Here is a 27,798-nt window from a genome sequence, read left to right on the forward strand (position 1 = left end):
TAAAATAACCGAGGCGACCCTTTTTAATGTAGGCCGATTTGATTTGAAGTGAAGAACTGCAAAAGAAACTAATGAGTATCAATGTATTATAGAGCATTTTTCTTTTCCCCATATGATTTATAGAGAAATTGTCCAGCCTCTGGTAACAAAGACTGAAAGCCCCCATATTGCTGATTATTTAGCCGTATGGTGAAAGTGTGAATGTAACACCTTCTTAAAGAACATTAATTTTCTGATACAGAATAATGTGATGTAAAGCCTCTTTGTGCTCTCTCTGTGCGGCGTATTCGAATTCCCATTACAACTGATAAAGTGCCTGACTAATGTCTAATTAACCACTGCACTGTGTTCAAGGGTGTATTCACTAGGAACCAAACAGAACCAAACACTAAGAACCAAACGATGAGAGCCCAACCTGAATTTGTCCAATAGGAAACTCTTGTTTTCATAGGAAAATATTTTGCTACTGTGTTCACTAATGAATACACCCCATGTGCTGCAGATTTGGGAATGTGCGGAGAGTGGGTGGTGCCTAATGGTATACTCCTCCCACTCACAGGCGGTGTGAGATGCCTGTTGGTTCCCCTGTGGGCGACGCCTCCTCACTGGCTTCTTTGACAACACAGCCATGGTAACTGCAGTGGAGACAGGTGAGCAACGCTCTCTATGGAACAATGGAAGTCACTGGTATTTTATATTAGTTGCAAAACATGCCTTATTCTAAAATTGATTCAGTTTTTTTTTCTCTTCAATCTACACATTATGCCCCATAATGAAAAAGCGAAAATAGGTTTTTAGAATTTTTTGCAAATGTATTAAAAATAAACAACAGAAATATCTTATTTAAATAAGTATTCATAACCTTTGCTATGAGACTCAAAATGAAGCTCAGGTGCATCCTGTTTCCATTGATCATCCTTGAGATGTTTTTACAACTTGATTGGAGTCCACCTGTGGTAAATTCATTTGGAAAGGCACACACCTGTCTAGATAAGGTTCCACAGTTGACAGTGCATGTAAGAGCAAAAAGTCATGAGGTCAAAGGAATGGTCCGTAGAGCTCCGAGACAGGATTGTGTCGAGGCACAGATCTGGGGAAGGTTACCAAAACATTGAAGGTCCCCAAGAACACAGTGGCCTCCATCATTCTTAAATGGAAGAAGTTTGGAACCATCAAGACTCTTCCTAGAGCTGGCCGCCAAGCCAAACTGAGCAATCGGGAAAGAAGGGCCTTGGTCAGGGAATTGACCAAGAACCCAGTGGTCACTCTGACAGAGCTCCAGAGTCCCTCTGTGGAGATGGGAGAACCTTCCAGAAAGACAACCATCTCTGCAGCATTCCACTAATCATGCCTTTATGGTAGATTGGCCGGACAGAAGCCACTCCTCATTAAAACACCCCACTTGGAGTTTGCCAAAAGGCACCTAAAGACTCTCAGACCATGAGAAACAAGATTCTCTGGTCTGATGAAACCAAGATTGAACTCTTTGGTCTGTATGCCAAGGGCCACGTCTGGAGGAAACCTGGCACCATCCCTACCGTGAAGCATGATGGTGGCAGCATCATGCTATCGGGATGCTTTTCAGCAGCAGGGAGACTGGGAGACTGGTAAGGATAGAGGAAGCAATGAATGGAGACAAATGCAGCCAAATCCTTGATGAGAACCTGCTTCAGAGTGCAAAACGACCTTAGACTGAGGAAGATTTACGTTCCATCAGGACAATGACCCCAAGCATTAAGCAAAGCAACGGTGGAATGGCTTCAGAACAAGAATGTGAAAGTTCTTGAGTGACTTGAACGTCTTTGGAAAGACTTGAGGACTGCTGTTCAGCTCCGCTCCCCATCTAACTTAACAGAGCTTGAAGAAATTTGCAAGGAAAAATGGCTGAAAATCCCCTAATAAAGATGTGCGAAGCTGATACAGACATACCCAAGGCTACTCAAAGCTGACACAGACATACCCAAAGCTACTCAAAGCTTTAATCGCCACCAAAGGTACTTCAACAAAGTAGTGACTCAGGGGTTATAATACTTAGGTAAATTAGATATTTCTGTATTTCATTTGCAATACATTTGCAAAAATGTCTAAAAACATGTTTTCACTTTGTCATTATAGGGGCATTGTGTGTAGATGGGTGAGAGGAAAAATTTATTTAATTCATTTTTCATTCAGGCTGGAATAAGTCAAGGGGTATGAATACTTTCTGAAGGCACTGTACCACAGATTATCCAAGGTCCAACATCTGATTTTGTATATTAGACCATTGAAAATGCCATATGTGGGGGAAAAAGCTAACCCTAACCCAATTATGGAAAATCGTTAAGACAATTGGCATTTGATAAGTGTGTAGGTGATCAGATTGTGCACTTAAAAACTGTCTAATAGCCAAGGTTAATGGGAAATCTTGTCAAATCCTCTTTGGAGTGATCCATCCCCTTAATGCATGTTATCCTATTTTCTTAAAAGCTCAGTGCATTTGAAATTGTGATTTTTTTCTTCTGTTTTTATATATATCTTCACATTATGATGTTGGAATAATACTGTAAAATTGTGAAAATTATGATAATGCCGTTTTAGTGTAAGAGCTGTTTGAAAAGACTGCCTGAAATTTCAGGCTGTTTTGGTGGGATGGAGTTTTGGCCTGGTGACATCGGCAGGAAGGAAATTAGTTAATATACCAATGAGAAAGAGTTCAACACCTCTGCCAATATCAGCTACTAGTCAGTTTACACCTGCCCTCAGACCACTCCCCAGACAGTCCTAGCAAAATCCTTCCTTGAGAAATTGCTCTTTGCAAAGAAGTTGTTTCTTTTTGACCCTTTTAATTGAAGATAATCACATTTAATTGTTACCCAGAAATTATTTTATATTGAGATATAAATGGCTGCGTTGGACCTTTTTAAGTGTGTTTTATCAACTGTAAACACACGTAATTGTTTTCTAAACAAACAAGACACCATTCAGTAGGACAATGGTTTAAATTTCCCAGTGGTGCTCCATCTCTTAGGCCTCCACATTCATTCCCATGTTGAGTCATCTCTTAGGTCACCACATTCATCCCCATGATGAGTCATCTCTTAGGTCACCACATTCATTCCCATGTTGAGTCATCTCTTAGGTCACCACATTCATCCCCATGATGAGTCATCTCTTAGGTCATCACATTCATTCCCATGTTGAGTCATCTCTTAGGTCACCACATTCATCCCCATGATGAGTCATCTCTTAGGTCACCACATTCATTCCCATGTTGAGTCATCTCTTAGGTCACCACATTCATCCCCATGATGAGTCATCTCTTAGGTCACCACATTCATTCCCATGATGAGTCATCTCTTAGGTCACCACATTCATTCCCATGATGAGTCATCTCTTAGGTCACCACATTCATCCCCATGATGAGTCATCTCTTAGGTCACCACATTCATCCCCATGATGAGTCACCTCTTAGGTCACCACAATCATTCCCATGATGAGTCATCTCTTAAGTCACCACATTCATCCCCATGATGAGTCATCTCTTAGGTCACCACATTCATCCCCATGATGAGTCATCTCTTAGGTCACCACATTCATTCCCATGATGAGTCATCTCTTAGGTTACCACATCCCCATGATTAGTCATCTCTTAGGTCATAACATCCCCATGATGAGTCATCGCTGAGGTCACCACATCCCAATGATGAGTCATCTCTTAGGTCACCACATTCATCCCCATGACGAGTCATCTCTTAGGTCATAACATCCCCATGATGAGTCATCTCTTAGGTCACCACATTCATCCCCATGACGAGTCATCTCTTAGGTCACCACATTCATCCCCATGATGAGTCATCTCTTATGTCATCACATTCATCCCCATGACGAGTCATCTCTTAGGTCACCACATTCATCCCCATGACGAGTCATCTCTTTTTGTCACCACATTCATCCCCATGATGAGTCATCTCTTAGGTCACCACATTCATCCCCATGACGAGTTATCTCTTAGGTCACCACATTCATCCCCATGATGAGTCATCTCTTAGGTCACCACATTCATCCCCATGATGAGTCATCTCTTAGGTCATCACATTCATTCCCATGTTGAGTCATCTCTTAGGTCACCACATTCATCCCCATGATGAGTCATCTCTTAGGTCACCACATTCATTCCCATGTTGAGTCATCTCTTAGGTCACCACATTCATCCCCATGATGAGTCATCTCTTAGGTCACCACATTCATTCCCATGATGAGTCATCTCTTAGGTCACCACATTCATTCCCATGATGAGTCATCTCTTAGGTTACCACATTCATCCCCATGATGAGTCATCTCTTAGGTCACCACATTCATCCCCATGATGAGTCATCTCTTAGGTCACCACATTCATTCCCATGATGAGTCATCTCTTAGGTCACCACATTCATTCCCATGATGAGTCATCTCTTAGGTCACCACATTCATCCCCATGATGAGTCATCTCTTAGGTCACCACATTCATCCCCATGATGAGTCACCTCTTAGGTCACCACAATCATTCCCATGATGAGTCATCTCTTAAGTCACCACATTCATCCCCATGATGAGTCATCTCTTAGGTCACCACAATCATTCCCATGATGAGTCATCTCTTAAGTCACCACATTCATCCCCATGATGAGTCATCTCTTAGGTCACCACATTCATCCCCATGATGAGTCATCTCTTAGGTCACCACATTCATCCCCATGACGAGTCATCTCTTAGGTCATAACATCCCCATGATGAGTCATCGCTGAGGTCACCACATCCCAATGATGAGTCATCTCTTAGGTCACCACATTCATCCCCATGACGAGTCATCTCTTAGGTCATAACATCCCCATGATGAGTCATCGCTGAGGTCACCACATCCCAATGATGAGTCATCTCTTAGGTCACCACATTCATCCCCATGTTGAGTCATCTCTTAGGTCATCACATTCATCCCCATGACGAGTCATCTCTTAGGTCACCACATTCATCCCCATGATGAGTCATCTCTTAGGTCATCACATTCATCCCCATGACGAGTCATCTCTTAGGTCACCACATTCATCCCCATGACGAGTCATCTCTTTTTGTCACCACATTCATCCCCATGATGAGTCATCTCTTAGGTCACCACATTCATCCCCATGACGAGTTATCTCTTAGGTCACCACATTCATCCCCATGATGAGTCATCTCTTAGGTCACCACATTCATCCCCATGACGAGTCATCTCTTAGGTCACCACATTCATCCCCATGATGAGTTATCTTAGGTCAACACATTCATCCCCATGATGAGTCATCTCTTAGGTCACCACATCCCCATGTTGAGTCATCTCTTAGGTCACCACATCCCCATGTTGAGTCATCTCTTAGGTCACTACATCCCCATGTTGAGTCATCTCTTAGGTCACCACATCCCCATTATGAGTAAACTCTTAGGTCACCACATTCATCCCCATAATGAGTCGCTGCAGTGTGCACCTCCTCTCCCCGTGCGGCTGTCCAATCTGCCAATAAAGCCCCTAGATAATTGCTTCGCCCTCCCATTAAATACCCTGGTAGCTCGGAGTGGTGATCGATAGCAGATCCACAGGCAGAAGCCAGCATGCCCACACACCCCCAACCAACCACCAACCCACAAACACCAGCCTGCTGTGACATCATCTCCTGTTTACCCTTCCTTTTATTGGTAACAGAGTGTATTCATTCAATAAGGGACCAGTGACCCAATGACTGTCCCAGCAAACAGGGGATGTCCTAAGGACATAAGAGGACGTTCTCGTTGGGCTTTTAGGGAACGGTATCCCACAGATACTCTGAGAACGTTCTTGAAAATAATATGATGTTTACCTCAGTTTAGTTGTGACTTGCAACAGAAAATTACAATAAGGACTCTTGATGACCATTTGGCATGACCGTTGGGCTCTGTCTGTCAACCTTTCCTTTGGCAGGCCAGCACTCTTGAATACCGGTATGCTGTGCACCTTTAACTGGCAGGCAGGATACTAGGCTCCCTTGCAACGCCTGAGAATCCTCAGCCGCAATGGCCCGTAGTACTAGATTTATGTTCGTCGTGATGACGCATTCTGGTGAACGGCCACACCCGAGGTATTGAGATAATTAGAATATCAATGCAGCGGTGTTTGTTATGTCTGCGCTGACAGTCACAAATTCATATATATGTTAATAGCAGAGCTGGGGCAGTGGAGCTGGAGTGGCGTGCTTGTGTTTGGAACATCAGCTCGTAATCAACAGATGTGATTCATAGGCTCTTGATGCTCTTCAATAATGTAGAGGCTCTCAACCGCAACGAGGAAGGCTGGGTTGTTTAGAGGATGGGCCCTCGATCAAAACAGCACAGCTCTTGGCTGTCTGACTGGCTGTTAGAGAACCTGCACTTACATTATCTGAACCCCAGATCTCAATGGTCTAGAGTGAGGTACCTCAACAAATGCTCTGCCATTTATATTCATGCAATGGTACCATGTTTCCACCTTTCAAAGAAATCTTAAGTGTTTCATCCGTCTCAAGAAGCTCTGTCCCATTCATTCAATTTGTTGAGTCCTAAGGCAGTCGTATTTGGCCCACAGAGTGACTGTCACAGTTCAGTAGCGAGAGAGAGAGAGAGAGAGAGAGGGGAGGGAGGGGGGGGGGGGGGATGGATGGATGGAGGGATGGATGGAGAGTTGAATAAATTAATTTCATTTGAAGGGTATTAGTGAGAAGTGGCAGCTGCTGCTTTGGATTTTCCAAGCTGTTCTTGGGCCAGTGGGAATGAAAGCGACTGGCAGAAGACATGCCTGCAGGTAGAAGTTTACAACAGGAACTGTTTAGACTTTGCAGGGCACTTTTTGAGCCCCCCCATCCAGACCTGGATCCCACTGCTGCCACCAAATGTAAGATAGCGGATCCCTACGTCGTAAGCATCCACTATCTTACGTTTATGCTTTTGTTTTTGGCTTCATTATGCTTTTGCCTTCAGCCAGCCATTGTGTTTTTGGAAGATTATGCCTTGTAGGAATGTATTTGATTGGGTCATAATACGGTATGTAGATCAACTACTAGTGCCCCCCCCCCCCCCCAGATAAAATATATATATATACAGTACCAGTCAAAAGTTTGGACACACCTACTCATTCAAGGGTTTTTCTTTATTTTTACTATTCAGGCCTCTTTCTATACCACACAAGAAGGACCACTGCGACACCTTCCTGTTTAAGTGAGCACAGCAAAAGGTGAGTCCAAAAATGTATTGTATCCTCAGCAATCTACACATAATACCCCAATCACAAAGCGAAAACAGGTTTTTAGAAATTGTTGCAAATGTATTAAAAATTAAGAAGTATTCAGACCCTTTGCTATGTGACTTGAAATTGAGCTCAGGTGCATCCTGTTTCCCATTGATAATCCTTGAGATGTTTCTACAACTTGATTGGAGTCCACCTGTGGTAAATTAAATTGATTGGACATGATTTGGAAAGGCACACACCTGTCTATATAAGAGCAAAAACCAAGACATGAGGTCGAAGTAATTGTCCGTAGAGCTCTGAGACAGAATTGTGTCGAGGCACAGATCTAGGGAAAGGTACCAAAACATTTCTGCAGCATTGAAGGTCCCTAAGAACACAGTGGCCTCCATCATTTTAAAAATGGAAATAGTCTGGAACCACCAAGACTCTTCCTAGAGCTAGCCTCCCAGCCAAACGGAGCAATCGGAGGAGAAGAGCCTTGGTCAGGGAGGTAATCAAGAACCCAATGGTCACTCTGACAGAGCTCTAGAGTTCCTCTGTGGAGATGTGAGAACCTTCTAGAAGGACAACCATCTCTGTAGCACTCTACCAATCAGGCCTTTATGGTAGAGTGGCCAGACAGAATCCACTCCTCAGATTAAGGCACATGACAGCCCGCTTGGAGTTTGCCAAAAGTCACCAAAAGACTCTCATGAATGCCAAGCGTCACGTCTGGAGGAAACCTGCCACTATCCCTATGGTGGTGGCAGCATCATGCTGTGGGGATGTTTTTCAGCAGCAGGGACTGGGAGACAAGTCATAATCGAGGCAAAGATGAATGGAGCAAAGAACAGAGATCCTTAATGAAAACCTGCTCCAGAGCGCTCAGGACCTCAGACAGGGGCGAAGGTTCACCTTCCAACAGGACAACGACTCCAAGCACACACCCAAGACAGCGCAGGAGTGGCTTCAGGACAAGTCTCTGAATTTTCTTGAGTCACCCAGCCAGAGCCCGGACTTGAACCCGATCAAACATCTCTGGAGAGACCTGAAAAAAGCTGTGCAGCAACGCGCCCCATCCAACCTGACAGAGCTTGAGAGGATATGCAGAGAAGAATGGGAAAATCTCCTCAAAGACAGGTGTGCCAAGCTTGTAGCGTCATACTCAGGAAGACTCGAGTCTGTAATCTCTGTCAAAGATGCTTCAACAAAGTACTGACTAAAGGTTCTGAATACTTATGTAAATGTGATATTTCTGTTTTATTTTTAATAAATCTGCAAACATTTCTAAAAACCTGTTTTTGCTTTGTCATTATGTAGTATTGTGTGTAGATTGATGAGGGAAAAAAACAATTTACCAATTTTAGATGAAGGCAGTAACCTAACAAAATGTGGAAAAAGTCAAGGGGTCTGAATGCTTTCCGAAGGCACTTTATGTATACTGTTTCTAAGAAAGGAATGCTAAGTGTATGTTGTGTATTAAGCTGTTAATGTGCCTCACCCTAATAATTTGGTCCCTTTCCCCCTCATAATGTAGCCTACTGTTCTGAATTGGTGGTGCACATGTAGCCTATAGTCTGCTTGAGAGAAATTTTATCATCGAATATTGTAAGAGCTTTAATTGTCTGCTTATATGCCCCCTTTATTTATCCTATGGTTCTGACCTGGTGTACAGGGAGAATACTGAAGAACGGCCCATGTTCTGAATTCTTTCACTGTACATTTCAAAAGTGCTAAACAAATAGTAATATTGACTATGTCCCCCCTAGCTCACTCATTAATGTCTTAATACAAATTACAGATTGCCTCTTATCCGCTCGTCATTCCCTTATGCGATAGTTTGTACATCTAAATTGTCAGTAGAAACCACATTTGTTTAATCAAGTCAGCCATATCAGCTATGTTTTTTAAAAAGTCAGTAAATGAGGCTGAATGAACTGTTTCGCTGCCAGACAAGGCTCCGCTGATAGCCAGGTGTAGTGGTGGTAAGGATTCACTCCATGGTGTTGAAAAGAAAGCTCTGCTGTTGGGACAGCTGTACGTAGGCCCTAACAGTTTGTGGGCACCATTTATCACTGTTATAGTGCAATTCATGTATTGTTTAGTGTTGTGTAGTGGCTTGGCTGGCATGCATCTAAAATATGTATTTTAGTTTGCTCCACCAAGATTTACATGACAAAATCGACACTGCATGTAGGCCAGCGTTGAGGATCAGACAGCTTTTAATGTTCACTGGCTTTATTTTAGGAGTTCAGAGAACAGCTCTAGCACAGGAAACAGTCTCCTCCCCTTATCTTCCAACTTCGCTAAGCTAATTAACGTTTCTTAATTAAAACGTGAAAGGCCTTATTTATTATGCAAAGGGTTCTGACTTCTCATCATCGCCCCAAACATTAACTTTGAATCTCAATGACAGATCTAAGATCTCTCCCACATCACCATGGGGGGACAGCCATTAAAGGCGAAGACGGGAAATGCACCCTTCCTGGCCACACGCCAGAAGAAATATTCCACAAACTTTGCTGATCGTTTCCTGACCGGTGAAACGTAATGTTAGAACAGAAGTGAACATTTAGCCTGTTCTGGGAACATTTATTTTTAGGTTGCAGGGAGGTTCTGACAACGTTTACTCTGGTTGCTTGAAAGTTTTTTTCCTGGGAGGTTTTATTAACACATACGTTTGTTTAAGGTTGTTGACAAATGTTCTTAAAACTTTCACTGAATGCTTCAATAAGACTTTTAGTAACACTCCAAGCACAGATAGGACACATGGAAATGAATTTCCTTTGACATTAATCCTCCAAACACATGTGTTTTTTATTGTGGACACAGCATCAGTGAGATTCTGTTCTCTATCTATGGAATTAGTCCACTACGCCATTTTGTACGCATACAAAGCTGTCCTTTTTAGTCTATTCAAATTGACCCCATTTCAAAGGTCAAGTGTGACCAATTAGTGGGCGCGGCCAACACACCTGAACACACTAACAAGATTAGAGGATAAAGAGAGTTTTGTTTCCATGAGGAAACCTGTAGGAAACGTTATGCTGAAATATTGACATTTCCATAGAAGAACGTTGTTTCTTAAAGTTCTCTGAACTATTTGAGAACTTTCCCAATGTCAAACCAGTTGGAGAACGTTCCTAGAACATTACCAAAATCTTAATTAAATGTAACCATGTTCAAACTTTTTGGAAATGTTCTATTAAAATAATGAAATACCAAGAATATAACGTTTTTTTTTTGTCAAGTTCTTTTAATGTGCTGAGAATGTTCCAAAGCCAAGAAACTATCCTGCACAGAAAGTTGTGGGAAGGTTGTATACAAAATAACCATAGGACAACCACACTCTCACCAAGCTCTAAGAAACATATGGTTCTCAGAACGTTATGTGCTAGCTGGGAAGAGAGTCCCTTGTCTCTAGTTATTTTTTATATTCATGAGCCCGCCTTGACTGACAGCTGTGTGAATTGCCTATGTCAAGCAACTTTGATGCAGTGAGCAGTATTGCAGTAAAATCATCTCTTAAACAAATTTGTTGATACACAAAGCAACTCAAACAACATTGAATCAATGATTATCAATTATTTAAAAAAATAAATAATGTATACATCTCCCGTTTGGCATGTTTGAGGTGATGCAGTTCACAGCAGCACTGACGGATGTCTTGACTTGACAACTGAATCTGAGTTTTGAACGACCCTTCCCCCCTTTTGTTCCATGCCAGCTGAAGACCTAACTAGCCAGTAACTAGCTAACACCAGATATAGATGAAAGGGGAAACACTCAGTGCCTTCAGAAAGTATTCATACCCCTTGACTTATTCTACGTTTTGTTGTGTTACGGCCTGAATTCAAAATGGATTCAATATTTTTTTCACCCATCTACACACATACCCCATAAAACAAAGTGAAACATGTTTTTAGACATTTTTGCTAATTTTATTGAAAATTAAATATATAATTGTATCATTTACATAATTATTCACACCCCTGAGTCAATACTTTGTAGAAGCACCTTTGGCAGCAATGACTGTGAGTCTTTCTGGGTACGTCTCTGAGAGCTTTCCACAACTGGATTGTGCAACATTTGCCCATTGTTCTTTTCAAAATTCGTCAAGCTCTGTCCAATTGGTTGTTGATCATTGCTAGACAACCATTTTCAGGTCTTGCCATAGATTCTCAAGTAAATTTAAGACAAACTGTAACTCGGCCACTCATTCACTGTGTTCTTGGTAAGCAACTCCATTTGGCCTTGTGTTTTAGGTTATTGTCCTGCTAAAAGGTGAATTAATCGCCCAGTGTCTGGTGGAAAGTAGATTGAAGCAGGTTTTCCTTTAGGATTTTGCCTGTGCTTAGCTCCATTCTGTTTCTTTTTATTCCGATAAACTCCCTAGTTTGTAACGATTACAAGCATACCCATAACATGATGCAGCCACCACTATGCTTGAAAGTATGGAGAGTGGTACTCAGTAATGTGTTGTATTGGATTTGCCCCAAAGATTTGTATTCAGGACAAAATGTTAATTGCTTTGCCACATTTTTTGAATGTTTTTGAATATTTTTTATTCCTTCTTTTCACTCTGGCAATTAGGTTAGTATTGTGAAGTAACTACAGTGTTGTTGATCCATCCTCAGTTTTCTCCTAACACAGCCATTAACCTCTGTAACTGTTTTAAAGTCACCATTGGCCTTATGGTGAAATCCCTGAGTGGTTTCCTTCCTCTCCGGCAACTGAGTTAGGAAGGACGCCTGTATCTTTGTAGTGACTGGGTGTATTGATACACAATCCAAAGTGTAATTAATAACTGCACCATCTTCAAAGTGATATTACATTTCTGCTTTCTTTTTAACCATCCACTAGTAGGTGCCCTTCTTTGCGAGGCATTGGAAAACCACCCTGGTCTTTTTGGTTGAATCTGTGTTTGAAATTCACTGCTCGACAGAAGGACCTTAAGGATAATTGTATGTATGGGGTACAGAGATGAGGTAGTCATTCAAAAATCACGTTAAAGACTATTATTGCACACAAAGGGATTCCATGGAACTTATTATGTGACTTGTTAAGCAAATGTTTACTCCTGAACTTATTTAGGCTTGCCATAACAAAGGGGTTGAATAGTTATTGATTCAAGGCATTTCAGCTTTTAATTTTTTTAATAATTTGTGAAAATTTCAAAAAACACAATTCCACTTTGACATTATGGGGTATTGTGCATAGGCCAGTACCCCATAAGGGTTAGGCGAGTTATTAAAAACATCTCAATTTAATCAATTTTTTAATTCAGGCTGTAACACAACAAAATGTGAATACTTTCTTAAGTAATTTTATAAGTATCTTTGCCATAGATGAATAGGGTAAACCTTTAATTATATTTGTTGACTACCTACAGTCAAAATCTGGTACCATCAGAGTAGCTACCTAGCTGCATAAACCACGCCCCTCTACAAACACACCTTCTCAAATGTCGGCTACAAGGCGGTATTAAATTAGGTAAGAGAATATCATGTTGCCATTGGTGTATTAAAAAGAGAGTTAAGGTGATGTCACCTTGTCCCCTTAATAATGAATCCTAGTGTTTGACACGGGGGAGGGGACCAGTACTGTAACGGCTGTCGTAGTCGTTCTCCTCCTCAGACGAGGAGGAGCATGGATCGGACCAAGATGCGGATTGGTAAGTATTCATGATTTAATGGCAAAACAACAAACACTACAAATTAACAAAACAACAAACGTGACTAACCTGAAACAGTCCTGTGTGGCCCAAACACTGACACAGGAACAAACACCCACAAAACACAAGTGAAACCCAGGCTGCCTTAGTATGATTCTCAATCAGGGACAACGATTGACAGCTGTCTCTGATTGAGAATCATACTAGGCCGAACACAAAATCCCAACATAGAAAATCAAACCTAGACCAACCCACCCAACTCACGCCCTGACCAACTAAAACAAATACATGACAAAGGAAAACAGGTCAGGAACGTGACAAGTACATTTATGATCAAACTTTATCAATGTAGAAGCAACAGCAAATTTTCATACTTTGGTCATCATACTTTGATCTGGTTTCATCCAAATATCATCCTATTTCATGAAAACATGATTTTGACTGTACATGAGTATATCATGTACAATTCTAATTATTATGCTTTGTTGAACTGATTGAACAAACTCATTTTTTTAAACTTATTTGTGGTGTGGTTTTTACAAGTTTTTTATTTGTACTGTTTTGTCTGTCACTTATTTCCTTGGTGTGAAAAAATATAAATAAAAAATGTATAAAACTAACACTGGTGAGGGGAGGTTATTATAGTTTTGTGAATTCATATTTGTTTTAAATTCAGTTTAGTTTCAGTTCATTTTCAGACTTTTTTATTTTGTTTGATAAAAACACCAATCCAAGCTTTTTTAACTTTAGTAGTAGGTGTGAGAAGAATCAAGTACCTTTACCTTTATCTGACAGAAAGAGAGAGCAAAAATCAAAAAATGAAGTCATGGCACATTTCACATGTCATGCTTATGTAATATTGAACATGTATCACTGACTAACCCCCTCAAATAGGGTTCATGAAAACAGCTGCAACCGCAAAAACATACAGTGCCTTCGGAAAATATTCAGACCCCCTTGACTTTTTCGACATTTTGTTAGGTTACAGCCTTATTCTAAAATGTATTAAATATTTTTTCCCCTCATCAATCTACACACAATACCCCATAATGACAAAGCAAAAAATGTTTTTAAGAAAGTTTTGCTAATTTACTAAATATAAAAAAGGGAATTTTCACATTTACACAAGTACTCAGACCCTTTACTCAGTACTTTGTTGAAGCACCTTTGGCAGCGATTACAGCCTCAAGTGTTCTTGGGTATGACACTACAAGCTTGGCACACCTGTATTTGGGGAGTTTCTCCCATTCTCTGGAGATCCTCTCAAGCTTTGTCAGGTTGGATGAGGAGTGTTGCTGCACAGCTATTTTCAGGTCTCTCCAGAGATAATCGATTGGGTTCTAGTCTGGGCTCTGGCTGGGCCACTCAAGGACATTCAGAGAAGCCACCCCTGCATTCACCGATGCTAGAGCGACATCATTGAAGTATACCGAGAAAAGAGTTGGCCTGAGAATTGAACCCTGTGGCACCCCCATAGAGACTGCCAGAGGTCCGGACAACAGGCCCTCCGATTTGACACACTGAACTCTATCTGAGAAGTAGTTGGTGAACCAGGCAAGGCAGTCATTTGAGAAACCAAGGCTATTGAGTCTGCCGATAAGAATGCGGTGATTGACAGAGTCGAAAGCCTTGGCCAGGTCAATGAAGACGGCTGCACAATACTGTATTTTATCGATGGCGGTTATGATATCGTTTAGGACATTGAGCGTGGCTGAGGTGCACCCATGACTGCGGCAGCTTTCCAATCTTTGGGAATCTCAGACGATACGAAAGATGAAAGAGAGGTTGAAAAGGCTAGTAATAGGGGTTGCAACAATTTTGGCGGATCATTTTAGAAAGAGAGGGTCCAGATTGTCTAGCCCAGCTGATATGTAGGCATCAAGATTTTGCAATTTTTTCAGAACATCAGCTGTCTGGATTTGGGTGAAGGAGAAGAGGGGGGGGGGGGGGGGAAAGTTGCTGCAGGGGGTGCTGAGATGTTGGCCAGGGTAGGGGTAGCCAGGTGAAAAGCATGGCCAGCCGTGGAAAAATGCTTATTGAAATGATCGATTATCGTAGATTTTTCGGTGGTGACAGTGTTTTCTATCTTCAGTACAATGGGCAGCTGGGAGGAGGTGCTCTTATTCTCCATGGACTACACATTGTCCCAAACCTTTTTGGAATTAATGCTACAGGAAGCAAATTTCTGTTAGAAAAATCTAGCCTTAGCTTTCCTAACTGACTGAATATATTGGTTCCTGACTTCCCTGAAAAGTTGCATATCGCAGGGGCTAATGCAGAACGCCGCAGGATGTTTTTGTGCTGGTCAAGGGCAGTCAAGTCTGGCGTGAACCAAGGGCTATATCTGTTCTTAGTTCCACATTTTTTGAAAGGGGCATGCTTATTTAAGATGGAGAGGAAAGCACTTTAGAAGAGCAACCAGGCATCCTCTACTGACGGGATGAGGTCAATATCTTTCTAGGATACCCGGGCCAGGTCGATTAGAAAGGCCTGCTCGCTGAAATGTTTTGGGGAGCGTTTGATAGTGATGAGGGGTGGTCGTTTGACCGCGGACCCAGTACGCACGCAGGCAATGAGGCAGTGATGACCCCCTTTACCTCTTCCAGGTATTTCCACAGCTCACACAGAGTACTTAATGCCCTGCCAGGTTGACCCTCCGGCTAGACGGTGACCTTAGACACAATCTTCGATGCGAGGAAGCTAAATTCCTAAAGCACTGTGGTCGAGAAGCTTGCTGGATTAATCGGGCTGGCATCTTCCTGGGGTCCTGCTGCTCCACAGCTGTACTGTCCAATTTGCTGAAGTGCAAAAGACTCTGCTTGCCTCATCAGTGTCTCCATCTTTGTTGACCGAAGTGGCAGAGACACACTTGGGTCCATCAGACAAGGTGCTGCAGGGTTTGGGTTGAAGTTGGCTGCCAGGGGAATCAGTATGCAACCGAAGCGCTCACGCAGTGACTTTAGGACGACCTGTGCCAACTGTTTTGCAAAAGTAGTTGACTGCAAGTGTGTCTCAAGGTTGAGAAAGCACGGCTCCACATCAGACCGTGACTTGCTGTCAGTTTGAAGTTGGTCGGTGTGGATTGCAAACGGCTCCAACAACATCACATGCTGTTCTAGCTTGTCCCAGTCATGCTCCGTGCTCGCCCTCAGATTTATGCCCTGTTAGTTAGTGATAGCTAATGATAGTGATGCAAAAGCTAGGCCTATTTGAAACATCTGCATCTATTGGCAGCATTTACCCACCAGATTCAAAAGCTTGAAAACCCCATTAGCAAAAAAAGCTTGAAAACCCCATTAGCAAAAAAAGCTTGAAAAACCCATTAGAAAAAAGCTTGAAAAACCCATTAGAAAAAAGCTTTAACACCGGTGATGGAGTCTTTAACACTGGGGAGGGGGTATTTAACACTGGGGAGGGGGTATTTAGCACTGGGGAGGGGGTACTTAACACTGGGGAGGGGGTATTTAACACCAGGGAGGGGGTATTTAACACTGGGGAGGGGGTATTTAACACCGGTGATGGAGTCTTTAACACTGGGGAGGGGGTATTTAACACTGGGGAGGGGGTATTTAACACCGGTGATGGAGTCTTTAACACTGGGGAGGGGGTATTTAACACCGGTGAGGGGGTATTTAACACCGGTGATGGAGTCTTTAACACCGGGGAGGGGGTATTTAACACTGGGGAGGGGGTATTTAGCACTGGGGAGGGGGTATTTAAAACTGGGGAGGGGGTATTTAACACCAGGGAGGGGGTATTTAACACCGGGGAGGGGGTATTTAACACCGGTGAGGGGGTATTTAACACCGGTGATGGAGTCTTTAACACTGGGGAGGGGGTATTTAACACCAGGGAGGGGGTATTTAACACTGGGGAGGGGGTATTTAACACTGGGGAGGGGGTATTTAACACCGGTGATGGAGTCTTTAACACTGGGGAGGGGGTATTTAACACCGGTGATGGAGTCTTTAACACTGGGGAGGGGGTATTTAACACCGGGGAGGGGGTATTTAACACCGGTGAGGGGGTATTTAACACTGGTGATGGAGTTTTTAACACTGGGAAGGGGGTATTTAACACCAGTGAGTGGGTATTTAACACCGGTGAGGGGGTATTTAACACCGGGGAGGGGGTATTTAACACCGGTGATGGAGTCTTTAACACCGGTGATGGAGTCTTTAACACCGGTGATGGAGTCTTTAACACCGGGGAGGGGGTCTTTAACACCGGTGATGGGGTATTTAACACCGGTGATGGAGTCTTTAACGCCGGGGAGGGGCTATTTAACACCGGGGAGGGGGTATTTAACACTGGGGAGGGGGTTTTTAACACCAGGGAGGGGGTATTTAACCCCTGGTGACGGAGTCTTGTTTGTGTGTTAGATTAATTCATGAGGAGAAGCTTGGCCCTGGGGTACATTTTACATAGCCTTTGACAGGGCTGATGCCTGGGCATAGTCTGGAATGGTCCCCCTGCAGGTTTTTACTGTGGATGTCGCACCCTTTCAGGATTAATTATATTTAAGTCCCTCAATGTTTTGGTTTTGTTTCTGAAGCTCAACATCACTATAATTATATAAGAAAACGCTTGCAGACACCCGCTGGCCAAAACAGTGGATTCTTTTTTTTTTTTTTTTTTTTTTACACATCTTTATATCGCTTCTTTATATCACTTCTTTGTCAGTTTAAATTAGCAATTTTTTTTTACTTGTGTGAGATAAAAGCTGCTTTTGGTTTTCAAAGACTAATTTGTTCGACATGGTTAAAGGCATAGATCCAAAAATATCACAGGACTACTCCGGCATGCTTCTGGGCTTCTTGGATCGAGTTTATCTTTTGTTAAATACATCATACTTTATTTAAGTATCACTGACACATTGTACCATTCACATTATTGAAACCCAACCACTAAAGCAGGGGTACTTGGCCTATTTTATTTAACTAGGCAAGTTAAGAACAAATTCTTATTATGTTCAGGGGCAGAACGGCAGATTTTTACCTTGTCAGCTCAGGGATTCGATCTAGCAACCTTTCAGTTACTGGCCCAGTGACTAGGCTACCTGCCGCCCCAGTCCACAGAGGGTACTTGAGAAGATTAATGAGACCATAGGCCTACTTGTAAAATGCACATGAGGGGTACTCCGGGCAGAGCAAAATGTACTTGGTGGTACAGTAAATGTTGGGAACCACTGTTCTAGAGTATTATCCTCCTCCATTGTAATAACACTGAGATGACTTCATAGCTCCAGTTCTTCATTGTAAATATCTTGGAACGTTACCAATCATATATGTGCCTCGTGAATTTGAAAGCTCTGCTGAGTTGACGATTACACCCACGGCTGTAAAGTAACAACACAATTTATCTTGTTTTAATCAGCTTGTTTTCAAAGGAATCCATTCAGTAGAGAGATGCATGGCATATTGCTCAATGTAATTTGCCCTATATTTATAGCCTCAAATCAAATCTTGCCATAACTCCCCACAAGTGATGCAAGTCCACGTAAAAGCATTCCTATATTGAACAGGATAAATGCTTTCAGCAAAATGTGCAACCGGAGAGAGAAAATGCAATTTATATATTTGATTGATCTCAATAGCTCAAGACGTGACAAGACGACCACACATGAAAATATTAAACAAAAGCAAATAAAACATGCACGCTTGGTTCTGGATACGGTACCAACAACCACAAATGTTGTCTTGGCAATTTCATTTTCAGAACCCATTCATTCCTTATTTTGCTGTATTGTCTAGACCAAATCTCTACAAGGTGTTGAAAGCATGTTGACTCGAATGCTTCCCACAGTTCTGTCAAGTTGGCTGGATATCCTTTGGGTGTTGGACCATTCTTGATACACACGGGAAACTGTCGACAGCTTGAAAGACCCAGCAGCGTTGCAGTTCTTGACACAAACCGGAGCGCCTGGCACCTGCTACCATACCTACTACCGAAGGCACTTAAATTGTTGTCTTGCCAACTCACCCTCTGAATGGCGCACACAAAATCCATGTCTCAATTGTCTCAAGGCTTAAAAATCCTTCTTTAACCTGTCTCCTCCCCTTCATCTACACTGATTGAATGTGGATTTAACAAGTAACATCAATAAGGGATCATAGCTTTCACCTGGATTCATCTGGTCAGTCAATGTCATGGAAAAATCAGGTGTCCTTCATGTTTTGTACACTCAGTGTACATGTGCAATACACAGGCCTATCTCTAACAAGACTTGGCAGTCGCCCTAAAATAAACCCCCCCCCCCCCCCCCAATAATAATAAGTTTGCGTATGATCAGGTAGACCTATGGCTGTTTTATAATCTGTTTCAACATCCATCAACTGTGATGCCTGGGCTTGTAGACTACACAGAAGAGGCATGTTGTTAGCATAGCAGCCAGCGACGGTGGCTAACACTGATTCTAAATGGTGATACGGCTAATGGCTGCCGGTGGTGTGTCAGCGCTGGTCCCTGGTCTCGGATGGGACACTGACAGGGTAATTGCTTTGCTGGATTTTGGATCAGCGAGGGCAGAGCAGGGGGGATTGAAGTGGCCAGGGGAATCAGTTCACAGCTGAGAGAGACAGACGCAGGGCTCTTCTCATCTACACACACACACGTGCGCACGCACGCACGCACGTACGCACGCACACACACACACACACACACACACACACACACAGTGAGCTCTAAAAGTATTGGCACAGTGACAGATGTTTTGTTGTTTTGGCTCTGTACTACAACACTTTGGATTTGAAATGATACAATGACTATGAAGTTGCATTGCAGACTGTCAGCTTTAATTTTAGGGTATTTTCTTCCATATCGGCAGAACCGTTTAGAAATAACATCACTTTTTGTACATAGCTCCATTTTAGGGGACCAAAAGTATTGGGAAAAATTCCCTTACATGTGTATTAAAGTAGTAAAAAGTTAAGTATGTCATTTCTAAAGGGTTCACCCGATATGGATGAAGATACTAATATTAAAGCTGACAGTGTGTCCTTTAACCTCATAGTCATTGTCACCCAAAGTGATGTGTCACTGTACAGTGCATTCAGGAAGTATTAAGACCCCTTGACTTTTTCCAATTTTTCTTTACGTTACATCCTTATTCTAATTTGATTTTGATTTTTTTTAATCCTCATCAATCTAAACACAATACCCCATAATGACAAAGAAAAAACAGGTTTTTTGAAATGCTTGCAAATGTATTACAAATAAGAAGCGGACATATCACATTCACGTAAGTATTCAGACCCGTTACTCAGTACTTTGCCTTTGCACCTTTTGCAGTGATTACAGCCTCGACTCTTCTTGGGTATGATGGTACTAGCTTGACAAACCTGTATTTGGGGAGTTTCTCCCATTCTTCTCTGCAGATCCTCTCTAGCTCTGTCAGGTTGGTTGGGGAGCATCGCTGCACAGCTATTTTCAGGTCTCACCAAAGATGTTGGATCGGGTTCAAGTCCGGGCTCTGGCTGGGCCACTCAAGGACATTCAGAGAAGCCACCCCTGCATTCACCGACGCTACCCCTGCTTTGTCTTGACTGTGTGCTTAGGGTCGTTGTCCTGTTGGAAGGTGAACCTTCACCCCAGTCTGAGGTCCTGAGCGCTCTGGAGCAGGTTTTCATCAAGGATCTCTCTGTACTTTGCTCTGTTCATCTTTCCCTTGATCCTGACTAGTCTCCCAGTCCCTGCTGCTGAAAAATATCCCCACAGCATGATGCTGCCACCACCATGCTTCACCGTAGCGATGGTGCCAGGTTTCCTCCAGATGTGATGCATGACATTCAGGCCAAAGAGTTAAATCTTGATTTCATCAGACCACTCTACCGAATCTTGTTTCTCATGGTCTGAGAGTCCTTTAGTTGCTTTTTGGCAAACTCCAAGCGGGCTGTCATGTGCCCTTTACTGAGGAGTGGTTTCCGTACGGCCACTCTACCATAAAGGCCTGATTGGGGGAGTGCTACAGAGATGGTTGTCCTTCTGGAAGGTTCTCCCATCCCCACAGAGGAACTCTGGAGCTCTGTCAGAGTGACCATCGGGTTCTTGGCCACCTCCTTGACCAAGGCCCTTCTCTCCCAATTGGTCAGTTTTGCCGGGCGGCTAGCTCTAGGAAGAGTCTTGTTGGTTCCACACTTTAGACAGGTGTGTGCCTTTTCAATTTAATTTTCCACAGGTGGACTCCAATCAAGTTGTAGAAACATCTCACGGATGATCAATGGAAACAGGATGCACCTGAGCTCAATTTCGAGTCTCATAGCAAAGGGTCTGAATACTTATGTCAATAAGGTATTTCTGTTTTTTATTGGTAATACATTTGCAAAAAAAATCGAAAAACCTGTTTTCGTTTTGTCTTTATGGGGTATTGTCTGTAGATTGATGAGGATTTTTTAAAATGTATTCCATTTTAGAATAAGGCTGTAACGTAACAAAATGTGGAAAAAGTCAAGGGGTCTGAATACTTTTCGAAGGCACTGTATATTTGTTGTACTATCCTTGTGCTGATCCAAAAACAAATTCCCATTCAAATCCTATTTTCCCTAACCATTAACCCCTAACCCTAACCCTAAAACTAAACCGAACCCTAACTCCTAACCCTAATTCTAACCTAACCCCTAACTTAACCCCTAAGCCTAATATAGCATTTTTCCTTGTGAGGACAGGTGAAATGTCTTGTCTGAATTTTCCTTGATTTACTATCCTTGTGAGGACTTCTGGTACCCACAAGGATTGTAAAACCAAACCAAACCACACACACACACACACACACACACACACACACACACACACACACACACACACACACACACACACACACACACACACACACACACACACACACACACACACACACACACACACACACACACACACACACACACACACACACACACACACACACACACACACACACACACACACACACACACACACACACACACAAGTGTCTTCTTTGAACCTGAAGAGTGAAGCCCTCACTAGACAGGTTTCCATTGACCCTTTTCAACAAAAGCAATGTAAAAATAAAAAAACAACAGATTTTAAAAATATATTTACGTTTTATTTTATTTTATCTTTATTTAACTAGGCAAGTCAGTTCAGAACACATTCTAGTTTACAATGACGGCCTACCCCAGCCAAACCCGGACAATGCTGGGCCAATTGTGCGCTATGGGACTCCCAATCACTGCCGGATGTGATTCAGCCTGGATTCGAACCAGGTACTGCAGTGACGGTGCAGTGTCTTAGACCAGATATAAGAGGCATTTTCTTAAGATGGACAACATTTTTATCCGTTCGACAGGGGTAGATTTTTATTTAGTCTAACTTTCTTTATTGTGACAAATTATGATGGAAACTGTGATGATGGAAACTGTGTCTTTCAAATAAATGATGATTGCCAAAGGTACGCAGGGCACGTGATGTCACAGCATAACTATAAGGCTCCACTCCACATTTAATTCTAAATGCTGACTGCTTTCTAAATTTGCTATTTTCTCAACTATAACAATGTTTCTTCGCAGGACAAGGATTGTCCTGACTTTCCATGGCACGGATAGTGGCAATATATTGGCACATGAGAATTACTACAATATTTCAAATATTAGTAAATTATTGCATTCTATACATGCTGGCTGTTGCGGGCTACCAGAGATATGAAAGATAGGTGGGAGGGCATGCAGACTGTCGCCAATTTATTAATGCGTAATTTGCCTGAATGGGTAATGGAAACACTTCAACCAAAACATTTTTATTAAACACTGTAAGGTTTTTGAAAATAAGTATTTTTCTTAGGTCATTAGGTCCAGCAGTTTTTATAGAACACAAGGTAGTTGAATGGAAATGCACCCTAGCAAGCAATCTATTTTCTATCCGAACTTTGTAAAATGTCTGGGAAAAAATCCCTGGATAAGTTAATGGAAACATACAGTAGCTACTGTCATTGTCCCTGTAAAGAGGCTTTCTTCTAGCTTCATGTTGATCATGATTAATGGGAGCAGCTTTATGGTAATCCTCGCGAAGGCCACTGTATCATTAGTCAAATCCTGTGGAAATTACTAAAACATAGGTATTGTACACTGACATACATAAAGGTGACGTTCAATCTGACAGCGTAATAATGTCGACCGAGGTAGAATTTGGCGGTATAGGACGGCGAGTGACAACGATAAACTCCTCGACTTCAAAGACGACCACTCAAGTTTCATACTTATACATTTGAGAGGACGCAAATTGATTAATGACTTTCAAATGACGCTGTGTCCATTTGCTCTGTCATATATGCTTAATCAAAGCTGTAACGTTCCGTCTGGGGGCCCTGAAGTGTTCCTGTCTGGGGGTTACAGTGCAGAAGTCAAGGCTTGGGATGCCCATACCTGCAAGGTCAGCTGCATCATTAACCCTCTCTTCTCTCCAGCACTGTAGACCTATTTCTGGTAGATCTGGATTCAAATAGTATTTTGTTTTCTTTAGAATAATTTCACAATGGAACCAATGGAATAGCCATAAAAGTGCAAACCTTGCCCATCTGGCACTAGAAGCAGGCTCTATCAGACACTCAATCTGAAAGATATTTGTGCCCAGGTCTGATCTCTCTGTGGCTCTTCAGTCACCAAGACAGAGAGTCATTCATAGGGCTAACAACATTGTAAAGGCATGCTGATCTACACTATGGTGCACTGTGTACCCCTTTTTGGTATGAGTTCAAACTGACACGTTCCCAAGTGGCTAGCCGCTAGTACATTTTAATGCAACAGCAATTTGTTCTGCGAGTAGGTGTCAATGCAGGTTGCAGAGAATATGGAATTGTCATATCTGCTAGAGGAGCCAAGCTTCACCAGCATGTTTTATTTATTCTATTTATGCCCCATATTCTCTACTCAGAGGTTGTACAGAGCAGGAATCCTGCAGACTTTGGCCATCCTATTCCTGACCGGGGGCAGGGAGTTTGTGACCAGCAGTGACTCAGTCAGCCAGGACTCTGTGGAGCGCACGCTCATCGCATGGGACTTCCAAACCATTGCTAAGGTCTCCAATCAGATCTACCATGTAAGTAAGACCACGGACATGTTCAGTAGGGAATACTGTACCAAAATGTTTTGCAACGGAAGTAAATTAGCGTTTCTTATTGGACAATTTCAGTTAGTACTTCCCCAGTTCTATCAGTTAGTACCTTCCCAGTTCTTTGGACATGACGTAGCTTGTTTCACCTCAGCCATGTTGTCCATGCAAACATACTGTAGTTAACCGACCCTCTCTTCCCATTCATCACCATTTTACCTGTTGTTGTTGTCTTAGCTGATTAGCTGTTGTTGTCTTACCCGTTGTTGTCTTAGCTAGCTCTCCAAATCAACACCTGTGATTGCTTTATGCCTCGCTTTATGTCTCTCTCAAATGTCAATATGCCTTGTACACTGTTGTTTAGGATAGTTATTATTGTCTTAGTTTACTGCGGAGCCCCTAGTCCCACTCAACATGCCTCAGATACCTTCTTCGTCCCACCTCCCACACTTGCGGTGACCTCACCCAGCATAACTAGCCCGTCCAGAGATGCAGCCTCTCTTATCATCACTCGGTGCCTGGGTTTACCTCCACTGTACCCGCACCCCACCATACCCATGCCCTGAATCTATTCTACCACGCCCAGAAATCTGCTCCTTTTATTCTCTGTCCCCAACGCACTAGACGACCAGTTTTGATAGCCTTTAGCCGTACCCTCATCCTACTCCTCCTCTGTTCCTCGGGTGATGTAGAGGTTAACCCAGGCCCTGCATGTCCCCAGGCACTCTCACTTCTGTAACCGAAAAAGCCTTGGTTTCATGCATGTTAACATCAGAAGCCTCCTCCCTAAGTTTGTTTTACTCACTGCTTTAGCATACTCCGCCAACCCTGATGTCCTTGCCATGTCTGAATCCTGGCTTAGGAAGGCCACCAAAAATTCTGCGATTTCCATACCCAACTACAACATTTTCCGTCAAGATAGAACTGCCAAAGGGGGAGGAGTTGCAATCTACTCCAGAGATAGCCTGCAAAGTTCTGTCATACTTTCCAGGTCTATGCCCAAACAGTTCGAGCTTCTAATTTTAAAAATGAATCTCTCCAGAAATAGGTCTCTCACTGTTGCCGCCTGTTATAGACCCTCCTCAGCTCCCAGCTGTGCCCTGGACACCATATGTGAATTGATTGCCCCCCCATCTATCTTCAGAGTTTGTTCTGTTAGGTGACCTAAACTGGGATATGCTTAACACCCCGGCAGTCCTACAATCTAAGCTAGATGCCCTCAATCTCACACAAATTATCAAGGAACCCAACAGGTACAACCCTAAATCCGTAAACATGGGCAACCTCATAGATATTATCCTGACCAACTTGCCCTCCAAATACTCCTCTGCTGTTTTCAATCAGGATCTCAGCGATCACTGCCTCATTGCCTGCATCCGCTATGGGTCCGCTGTCAAACGACCACCCCTCAACACTGTCAAACGCTCCCTAAAACACTTCTGCGAGCAGGCCTTTCTAATCGACCTGGCCCGGGTATCCTGGAAGGATATTGACTTCATCCCATCAGTTGAGGATGCCTGGTCGTTCTTTAAAAGTAATTTCCTCACCATCTTAAATAAGCATGCCCCTTTCAAAAAATGTAGAACTAAGAACAGATATAGCCCTTGGTTCACTCCAGACATGACTGCACTCGACCAGCACAAAAACATCCTGTTGCGGACTGCACTAGCATCGAATAGTCCCAGTGATATGCAACTTTGCAACTTTTCAGGGAAGTCAGGAACCAATACACGCAGTCCGTCAGGAATGCAAAGGCTAGCTTTTTCTAACAGAAATTTGCATCCCGTAGCTCTAACTCCAAAAAGTTGAGAGAGAGATGGAGAATAAGAGCACCTCCTCCCAGCTGCCCACTGCACTGAGGATAGGAAACACTGTCAACACCGATAAATCCACGATAATCGAGAATTTCAATAAGCATTTCTCTATGGCTGGCCACGCTGTCCTCCTGGCTACCCCAACCCCGGCCAACACCTCTGCCCCCCCCCCCCGCAGCTACTTGCCCAAGCCTCCCCAGCTTCTCCTTCACCCAAATCCAGATCGCAGATGTTCTGAAAGAGCTGCAAAACCTGGACCCGTACAAATCAACTGGGCTAGACAATCTGGACCCTCTCTTTCTAAAATCATCCGCCGCCATTGTTGCAACCCCTATTACCAGTCTGTTCAACCTCTCTTTCGTATCGTCCGAGATCCCCAAAAGATTGGAAAGCTGCCGCGGTCATCCCCCTCTTCAAAGGGGGTGACATTCTAGACCCAAACTGTTATAGACCTATATCCATCCTGCCCTGCCTTTCTAAAGTCTTCAAAAGCCAAGTTAATTTTTATTTTTTTATTTTAAATTTCACCTTTACTTAACCAGGTAGGCAAGTTGAGAACAAGTTCTCATTTAATAAACAGATCACTGACCATTTTGAATCCCACCGTACCTTCTCCGCTGTGCAATCCGGTTTTTGAGCTGGTCATGGGTCCACCTCAGCCACGCTCAAGGTACTAAACGATATCATAACCGCCATCGATAAAAGAAAGTACTGTGCAGCCATCTTCATCGACCTGGCCAAGGCTTTGGACTCTGTCAATCTTTATCAATATTCTTATCGGCAGACTCAACAGCCTTGGTTTCTCAAATGAGTGCCTCGCCTGGTTCACCAACTACTTCTCAGACACAGTTCAGTGTGTCAAATCGGAGGTCCTGTTGTTCGGACCTCTGGCAGTCTCTATGGGGGTACCACAGGGTTCAATTCTCGGGCCGACTCTTTTCTCTGTATATATCAACGATGTTGCGGTTGCTGCTGGTGATTCCCTGATCCACCTCTACGCAGACGACACCATTCTGTATACATCTGGCCCTTCTTTGGACTCTGTGTTAACTAACCTCCAAACGAGCTTCAATGCCACTCCTTCCGTGGCCTCCAACTGCTATCAAACACTAGTAAAACCAAATGCATGCTTTTCAACCGTTCACTGCCCGCACCCGCCCGCCCGACTAGCATCACTACTCTGGACAGTTCTGACTTAGAATATGTGGACAACTACAAATACCTAGGTGTCTGACTAGACTGTAAACTCTCCTTCCAGACTCATATTAAACATCTCCAATCCAAAATTAAATCTAGAATCGGCTTCCTATTTCACAACAAAGCCTCACTCCCGCCGCCAAACACACCCTTTTAAAACTGTCTATCCTACCGATCCCCGACTTTGGCGATGTCATTTACAAAATAGCTTCCAATACTCTACTCAACAAACTGGATGCAGTCTATCACAGTGCAGTCTATCACAGGAGCAAAGAAATAACTAGTAATAATGGAATGTATATATCAATGTATGTATGTACAGTATCTATCTTAAAGCTCTCACTTGTTTTGTCTTCCATAATACACAATTATTCCTCTCCCTGTGATGTATGTAAGTGTTAGACCAAATTGACGATTTTAGTAAATTACACTTTTTTTGTGGCAGAAAATACAGTATTATTGAGTATGAATGCCAAGCCAGTTGAATGTTCTCTGACCTTCTACCATTCAGTTGAATGTTCTCTGACCTTTTACCATTCAGTTGAATGTTCTCTGACCTTCTACCATGCAGTTGAATGTTCTCTGACCTTTTACCATTCAGTTGAATGTTCTCTGACCTTCTACCATGCAGTTGAATGTTCTCTGACCTTCTACCATTCCGTTGAATGTTCTCTGACCTTCTACCATTCAGTTGAATGAATCCAGGAGCTGTACATGTTCCCCAGCCTATCCCTTGACCTCAAGGAAGACTCCTTTGTAGCGCACACCAATGACAACTACATGGCCCTGTTGTCTGCACAGCGGCCATACAGAATGACAAGAGG

At 42.9% G+C, this 27,798-nt stretch overlaps 1 long non-coding RNA gene across 1 annotated transcript; it reads left to right on the top strand.

Annotated features, from left to right (window-relative positions):
* Positions 1 to 537: 537 nt before the first annotated feature.
* On the top strand, positions 538 to 27,798 carry LOC139553900 (uncharacterized). The gene is made up of 4 exons (XR_011670756.1): positions 538 to 650; positions 7,168 to 7,234; positions 23,787 to 23,951; positions 27,666 to 27,798. It is a non-coding gene; the product is annotated as an uncharacterized lncRNA (long non-coding RNA).

Source organism: Salvelinus alpinus, chromosome 25, assembly GCF_045679555.1.
Source record: "Salvelinus alpinus chromosome 25, SLU_Salpinus.1, whole genome shotgun sequence".
NCBI classification, from domain to species: Eukaryota; Metazoa; Chordata; class Actinopteri; order Salmoniformes; family Salmonidae; genus Salvelinus; species Salvelinus alpinus.